Here is a 7,774-nt window from a genome sequence, read left to right as displayed (position 1 = left end):
TCACCCCATTGACTGCTATTCTCCTCTCCATCCTCCATCCATATTGTCTCAGTCTTAGGATGGAAAGACACAGCCCTCCACTTCAGGGACTGCCTGAGACTGGAGCAATTTGGGTACTGAGCATCTTCAAGTATAAGGCTTTTCCCTCCAGAAAAGGACTCTTGGCTACCAATGGCTACTATTATATGTCCAGATAAGCATCAGAATTCTCCATATCAGGGGCTAGTGGAAAGGGTGCTACACTGCTGTAAATATGTGTCCCATTTGGCCAATGTAGGTGTCTGTACCACACCACTCCACAGCCTTTAGTTCCAGTCTTGCACCCACCCTGCAATGGGACAGGTAGTTATTACTTTCATCAGAGTTGTTCCACTGATGGGCTCCATAGCCAGCAAGGTGTGGTACACAGCAGCCAGTTGTTTCTCTGACAGGGTGTACTGGGCCTCTGCTCCTTTCCATACTTGTGACCAGAATCCAATAGGTTGGTGTGTTCATCCAAGCCCCTGCCAAAGGCCCCATCCATAGCCATCTTTGGTTACATAAGCCTCCAGCTCACAGGGCCTTGATGAGTCCATTATGCTCAAGGCCTGTACAGCCTTGATCGCTCACTTAGAAGCAGTAAGAGCAGCTGCACATGTTTCATCCCAGTCCCACCAGAAGCCTTTTTGTACCAACCAGTATAAGGGCTTCAGAATTTGTGCCCAGTTTGGGATAAACTCTCTCCAGTAGCCCAAAGGACCCCAAAACTCTTGTAATACTGCCACAGTTGTAGGGGTAGAGAAAGCATGGAACTTTTCTATGACTGCTTTTGGGATAACTTTGGTTTTACCCAACTATATACCCCTTAAGAATTTTACTGACTAACCAGGTCCCTGAACCTTGGTGCTGTGCACAGCCCATCCTTTCTCCTGTAGATGTGGCAGCAGTCTGGGAACTGCCCCTTCTACATCTGCAGGAGAATCAGGCATGAGCATGATATCATCAATGTAGTGATACAGCTGCACCATTTGAAGTTTCTTCCATGTGGCCAAGTCCTGGGCTATAAGTACATGATAAATGGTGGCACTGTGGAGTATCCCCATGGAAGGAGAGTGAATACCCACTGCTGTCCTTCCCACATGAAGGAAAACTATTTCTGACTTCCTATGCTATGTCAATAGAGAAGAAAGCATTATCAAGGTAAACAATATAATGATATATCCCTATTTCATGACTAAGTGTGTCCATAAAGGCTGCCATAGAGGGGCAGCAGCATGCAAAGTTGGTGGGACTTTACTTAATTTCCTGCAATCCATGGTCATATGTCATGAGCTGTCCAGCATTTCCACTGGCCCACTGGAGTATTAAAAGGTCTATGAGGGAACTTTATGAAGCCCCCCTTCCTCAACTCCTCTAGAGTTTCTCCAGTTTCCTTGTGCAACCCAGGCAATGTATACTGCTTACTATTTGTCATCTGTCAAGGTTCAGGCAGAGCTACAGGTGGGTGCTTAGCATGTCCCCTCACAACTGCCTTTACCACATGTACCCTCAGTCTGAGCTGACTGGCAGTGGTCTGTAACCACAGGCCCTGCAGGATATCCACCCCCAAAATATATTCAAGGATGGGAGAAATGTACACAGTATACTCCTCTGTGGGTACACACCCTATCTCCAACAGGATTTGGGCTTTCATCACTCTAATTGCCTTAACCCCATAGCCATCTATCACAGCAGGGGCCTTAGGAAAATGCTCTGGGTTCCAGTAAATCAGAGAATATTCAGCTCCTGTATCCACCAGCACCAGAGTATATTGTACATTCATGGGGAACCAATGAATTGCTAATTCTACATGTGGCCTCCAGGCCCCACCATGTCTTCCAAGGTGGGATCCTTCACTCCCACCCCCAGTCAAACCACAATGCCCAGTCCCCCTTCTGTGGGGGAAAGGGCCCAGGCAGAGCCTGAGTACTGTCCTCCAGCATGTCTTGCAAGACCCAGGCTGGACATGGGGCTTTGCCTCTGGCTTCATGTCCTGGACCTCAGTGGCTGCAACTGCTTCTCTGGCTTTAATTGGTACCACAGTTCTAACAAGATCCCATTGGGCTGCCCATCAAATTTTTCTTTCTCTACCCCTGCCTTTATCAAACCAACCAATATCTGTGTCCTTGAGACCTTCATGGGGCCCTTTGCACCTCTGCTTTCACTCGTAGCCCGAACTTCCTTCCATGCTCTTATTTTCAACCTTCCCCAGATCTGCTAAAGTACAGGTAGCCTCACTTATGGGTTGCCCTACAGGGGTGGGGGGCGGGGGCAAGAATAATCACTAGGGACCCAAAGAGAGATGGGGAAGCTATGTGGAGCACCAGATTTATCATTCCTACAGTGAGCAACTCCTCATCAGGGCCCTGGGGGTCCATGCTATAGATGATATTTTTCATTCCCAGCTCCCATTGTACCTGCTGGAGCTCTACATATGTTTCCCAGCTAGTGGGTAAGTATGGTAAGTAACTCTGATTAGGCCAAAGTGCCCTGATGGCTGCTGTCAGCCAATCCAGATGTGCCTGATTCCCTGAGATGTGACAGGCAGTTTGCAACCACTGAGATAGAGAAGGATGAGTCATCAGGGAAGCCAGTCTACTCATTTCAGAACCCAACATAACAATGTTTTCCATCCTCAAAACCCAGATATATACAGGCTATGTAGGCAGAGGTTCTGAGGGCTTCTGCCTGTAACAGACACTCAGGTCCACCAGATCTTCCTGGGTACAGGGGCTGAGCATGCAGTGCTCCACAACCTGGGGAGGGGGCCACTCCTCCCTCTGAGGAGCACACAGTTGTTGCATTTTATTTTCTTAATTACACCAGGTGGGCCTTTAATAAAGGAGGGGCTGGTGCCTTTGGTGGTGTCCTTGGCAACAATTCGGCCCTCACCCCAACCCACTTATCCTCCCCAGGCTCCTGCTGCCTTGATCTGTCTCAGCGAGGAGGGCCCTACTCCCTCCTCCCACAGCCCCATGGCCTCCAGCTCCGCGGGTTCTCCTGCTGCCTCCTCCCTCGCTGATAACGTGTATTTCAGGAGCACAACCTCACTGCTCAATGAGTGTCTCTCTTTCTTAAGGGCGTCCCATAGGGCATCGTCCCACTCCTCCAAGCAAACCTCAGTGTATCTCTCTCCTCAATATCTTGAGAAACAAACATCACGCAATCCCAGCCCCCACACAGCCACTGAGGGCCTCTGAGCAGTCTGCTGTCTCCATCTCATGGAGGACTAATTCCACAGCTTCTAGTATCTCAACCCTTCCCCAACTGGGGGAGGGCCCCACCTGTTTAGAAGGGGTTTTCCTCTAGATCAGGTCTCCACTACGGGCTTCCCAAGTGGAAGCTCCATAGATGTGGCCCCAGGTGCAGCTGCGCCCTCCACAGCTAAGGGGCCTCCCCACCATTCACAATAGGTTTCTGGGTCTCTCCCCACCAATTCTAGGGGCAGCCGGCCCAAGCATCACACCCATGAATACACATTTCTGTTTCAAAGGTCCTGCCAACTACCACCATGCAAACTCCAGGGGGAATATATGTTCCAAGCCAGGGGGAAATAATCCTTGATGCCAACGTCAGTCAAAGGGAGAAATGGAGTGGAAGAAACCTGTTTAGAGCTTCCAAGCAGCCATCTAATTCTGCTCGCCAGTGTCCCTCGTGACCCAGCTGCCCGGCCCCACCAAACCTCTCTGGTCCATGTGTGCGCTCACTCTCCACCCCCTCTGGAGCCATCTAGTGACCTGGAGATGGACCACTTCTCTCCACCCCTTGCTAACACCTATTGATAGGAGATGCACTGAGGCCAGGTGAGAGATTCTGGAATATTGGGATTTTACCCACATTTAACCTTTTAGTGATAATTTCTCAAACTTGTATAAATGTATTTAGAATTTGATCTCCAAATTGGTCAGGAAATTATATCACAGTTTATAACTCTGATAATATTTTGGTGAGGCACAGCATGTGTGACCAATGAAGTTATAGAATAAGTGTACTAGGGAAGCCTTCATAGAAAGTATACAAAAGGGATGCTGGTATAGCTCACTATTGGCCCCAATATATTATCATTTAGAATATTTTGATACATAAGGAATAGCATTGGAATGTAGTTAGAGATTCAGACGTTGGAGTTTTCCTTCTGTTAACCTCTTGCTCTATGTACCAGTCCCAATGGCTTAAACACACTAACATTGACCACTTACAATAAGTGAGAACAATGAGAGATCCAGAACCATCATGTTACTGGCAGGGTTACAGGAGAAACTTCATACAAATGCTCAGCACACAGTCTAGTACATAGTAACTGTTTTCATAGGTGTTGGCTATTATTATCATTGATTGCTTACAGATAACCATGAGTGACCATTGTCCCTATTGATAGGAATGCCAGGAGTGCTAGAGCTTTATGGGTCAATTGGGGAGTTTCCTGAGAGATCATCAGCCTTGCAGGCAGCCTCAGGCATCAGAACCTCGAGGCAGACATAGATTCCGACCTCAGATAGAAGCACGTCAAATCACCTGAGGCCATGAAGATACAAGCCAGGTAAATGATTTTGTATCAGGCTTGAGTTTGAGTCTCCTTAGGTCAGCTGACAACCAACATCACACTATGATGGGCCTTAATGCAGAGAAAGAGTCCAAGTGGGTAATTTCAATGCCCAAGTACTTGATAGGTTTATTTCATATTTTTTGTTGATACACTCAGCTGCTTAGAACTTACTAAGAGATTCATAATAGATATAACCTGTTGGTTCTGTTCCATAACTTTTCTTACTTCCTTGAGATGAAAGGGTGAATCACTGAGAATAGCCAAGAAAATTTTGACAAAGATTAATAATGAAAAGTATTTGAAATGAACAAACAAGCAAAACACAAACCAGGAATAGACCATAAATACAGAGGACAACCTAGTGGTTGACATAAGGGGTGGGAGTGGGGGATTGGGTGAAATGAGTGATGGGATAAAGAGGTACAAACTTCCAATTACAGAATAAATAATTCATGGTATGAAAAGTACTGCATAGTTAAGAGAGTCAATAATCGTATGGTGACAGGTGGTAAACACATTTATCATGGTAAGAATTTCATAAAGCATAAAACTGTTGAATCCCTATGCTGCACACCTGAAACTAATATACTGTATGTCAAGTATACTATAATTTTTAAAAAATGAAAGAAATGAAATATGAAAGTATTTAAGAAATAAATAAAAAGCCTTGTACATTCAAGTATTAAAAAGCTTAATAAAGATGGATAATTCATGATTCTTGTAAAAATGGAAAAGTGCCATAATAACATCTGAAATTTCAGAAAAAGTGGTAAATACTAGTAGGAATTGAATATGTGATAAAGTTAGTAGTTCTTTTTAAGTTATATTTCAACTGATAGAGAAAGATAAACACTTGGTAAGCCTTTACATAATCTTGGGATGGGAAAGATATATCTGAAATATAACACCAGAACAGAAAACATAGAAGAAAATAAGATTTAACAATTTAAAATCAGGTTATAGCAGAAAAACCCACTTAAGTAAAATACTCTTGAAATATAGTTGCTGAATAGGGAAAACAGTCACAAAACATAAAATAGACAATGTAATAATGCCTTTAGAACAAAAAGCATAAATCAGTATAGGATACACATTGCCTTATACTGCTGATGATTGCACAAAATAGTCCCACCTGACTAGAGGAAACAATTGCTTATACAATCTCTCTCTCTCTCACACACACACACACACACATACACACACCCATGAACGAATTACAAATACCAAAATAATGAGTGTTATGATTTTGATTTTCTTCTTTATACTTGTATTTTCAATTGCCTACAACTCCTTTATTTATAAGTACAAAATCTATTAAGATATGTAAATCCATAATCTTTAATAGTCAGCACAGAGACACAGAGGGACAGTGAGATGGGAAATGATGGAGAAAGAACGAGAGGGAAGACTTCAGACTTCCCTGACTTTTATTTCCTGGCATAGGACTCTTAGGAAGATATTACCCTCTCTGTGCTACAGTTTCCTCATCTATAAACTGTGCCATAGTGCTTACCACCTCATAGGGTTGCTGCATGGATTCAATGGCATGAAGAGCTTAAAACAATAAGGGTTAAATAAATGTTAGCAATGATCATTCCCATTGTCTTTGCTCCCTATCAAGAAAAATAAGGCAGAACTAACCCTGACACATCAGGACCTCTTCATATAGTTATTACTGAAGAGGATGTCTCTAACACAATATCAATAATATTGTTCATAAATGACTGTCTTTATTTCTACCTTGTATTGCAACATTTTCTCCCACTCAGATGGATAATCAACTCTTGATGCCACTTTTATATTCCACCACCACCAAATGCAGCTGAAATGATAATACTGATGATGTACAGTACATGGCCTAGTGGAGCTGGTTTATTTAATAAGAATCTGGTATACGAATATACTAATAATTGCCTTTAATAGTAAATACATATGGACTGTACTAATAAATGGTTCTTTGAAGCTGTTTTGGATGTGGAAATAAAAATATCTTAGTTTGCTTCATTTCAATTGAACTTGGAAATCTTTCTGCTGCTCTTTGAATAGAGTGCAGCTATGTCATTTGTCAAATGTTTTATACAAGAGGAGTTAGATTTAATGAAAATGTTTTCAAAATATAGACTGCTACACATACCATCTCCAAAAATACTAACATAATAGATCAAATCTGTGAAAATAATTCAAACTTTGATTAAGCAGATGCAATAAAATTCTTCACTTTCTTATTACATTCTGGGAACAGAGGCAGCCATAACTAAATGCATTCTGTCTAATGCATCAGGGGCCCAAAAAGAGTGAGGAGTGGTGGGTTGTTTTACTTACTCATGATAAATTTGACCCTGAAAACATATGTTCTTAGAATAAGGTAAGCTAGAGAAAAAGTGGAAACATTCTAAATATAATCACTCTCTTTGATTAATTTTTTTCCATGTGTTGACTACTCATTGGAGAAGAAAAGATGAGTGATGTCAGTTTGCTGGAGATTTTGCTTTGTGGATATAGAACAAAACTTACAAAACTCTTCCATTCTTATCAACTAAGGACATAGTCAGTTTGCAAGGTTATGCAGAGTATATGCTGTGTTAAGTCGGAATGTCGCTGAATGAAGGAAACAGAAGTAAAGGAAGGTAAAAGAGGGCAACGTTACCTGCACTCAGGTGCGGCATCTCTGAGACTGTGTCACCCAGCTAGTGCCTCTGTACTACGCCAGGCTTTTCAAAGGTTACAACACAGAACTATTTGCAATATTTCAAAGGAATGAAATTATACATGAGTATCTGTCATGTGATTATGTAGCGACTAGCTTGTCATACTCTACTCAGAAATTATGAATCAAAGGTAGAAATTTAAATGGAAATCAAGTTAATTGTCATTATTATAAAAACAGAATAATCCTCCAGGGATAAATCACATTAAAAGGGTCTTTGTGATGGTTAAAGTTGGGAAACAGAAAAGAATGTTTGAGTTTAGGATATTCCCCTATAATTCAGTAAATTATTATTTTTGATTAAGTCTTAATTTACTAACTTCTAAATTTTCTTATCCTTCAGAGACACTATCTATTAGTTTATAGATGATCTTATTATCCCCCTTTAAAGGACAAAAAACAGAAGGCAACAGAGTTCAAGATCACATCCTTAAGAGTCTACCATTGGCAACAACATGGATGGAGCTAGAGGGTATTATGCTCAGTGAAATCAGCCAGGTGGA

The sequence above is a fragment of the Manis pentadactyla genome, chromosome 9, assembly GCF_030020395.1.
Source record: "Manis pentadactyla isolate mManPen7 chromosome 9, mManPen7.hap1, whole genome shotgun sequence".
Lineage (NCBI taxonomy): Eukaryota > Metazoa > Chordata > Mammalia > Pholidota > Manidae > Manis > Manis pentadactyla.
Note: the sequence above shows the minus strand (reverse complement) of the source record.